Source organism: Microtus ochrogaster, chromosome X, assembly GCF_000317375.1.
Source record: "Microtus ochrogaster isolate Prairie Vole_2 chromosome X, MicOch1.0, whole genome shotgun sequence".
In the NCBI taxonomy this organism is placed as follows: domain Eukaryota; kingdom Metazoa; phylum Chordata; class Mammalia; order Rodentia; family Cricetidae; genus Microtus; species Microtus ochrogaster.
Genome location: NC_022026.1, coordinates 22,760,962 through 22,762,244, shown reverse-complemented (window position 1 = coordinate 22,762,244; position 1,283 = coordinate 22,760,962).

Below are 1,283 nucleotides of genomic sequence, written 5' to 3'. Positions count from 1 at the left end.
GGAGAGATGGCTCAGAGGTTAAGAGCATTGCCTGCTCTTCCAGGGGTCCTGAGTTCAATTCCCAGCAACCACATGGTGGCTCACAACCATCTGTAATGGGGTCTGGTGCCCTCTTCTGGCCTGCGGGCATGCACACAGACAGAATATTGTATACATGATAAATATTTTTTAAAAAAATAATAATACGAATTTTAGACAAAGTCTTAAATTTCAACCCACTCTTTCCTTTAAAAAAAAAACCAGCCTACACTGAGGTATACCATAGTCAAACTCAGAAAACCACAGCAAAACAAATTTTGGAAGAAATCAGCATTTTAATGTAGGAGCCAGAGGGGTCAAGGACATTAGAAGAAAATCCACAGAATCAACTAACATGGGCTCATAGGAACTCCCAGAGACTGAACCAAGAACGAGAAAGCTTGCATGGGGCTGACCTAGGCCCTCTGCATACTAGTTTCAGTGTGGCACTCCTAACGGTGAAGCAGAGACTCTCTCTGACCCTTTTGCCAGCATTTGGGACCCTTCTCCTCCTACTGGTTTTCTTGCCCATGGTTAGTACAAGGGGAGTTGCTTAGTCTCACTACAACTTGTTAGGCCATGTTTTGTTGAGATCCATGGGGGGCCTGCCCTTTTCTGAACAGAAAGAACAGAAGGAGTGGAGGGACAAAAGGGGAGGGGGGGCTAGGAGGAGAGGAAGGAGGAGTAACTGTGGTAAGGATGTAAAATAAATATTTTTTTTAAAAAAAACCTCATCCGGGGGGCTGGAGAGATGGCTCACTGGTTAAGAGCATTGCCTGCTCTTCCAAAGGTCCTGAGTTCAATTCCCAGCAACCACATGGTGGCTCACAACCATCTGTAATGAGGTCTGGTGCCCTCTTCTGGCCTGCAGGCATACACACAGACAGAATATTGTATACATAATAAATAAATATTTAAAAAAAAACCTCATCCGTAAAGGAGCAAGGATTAAAATTATACCAGACTTCTTGGAAAACAGGCACTAAAGTATTTGATATCCTGAAAGAAAAACACACCAACACAGAATTCTCTATTGACACTGTCTTTTGAAGGTAAAGATCACAAGCATGTCAACACCCATTTGTAATCCCCAGCACTCAGGAAGCAGGGGCTCGAGGATCATCTCAAGTTTGGAACTACCTGGTGCACACTTCAGCCCATCCAGAGCTGCATGGCAAAAGATCAACCATAATAAAAAAAACAAACAGTGGCTGGAGATGTTGTTCACTGGTTAAGAAGAGCCCTTGTTGCTCTTGCAAGGGATC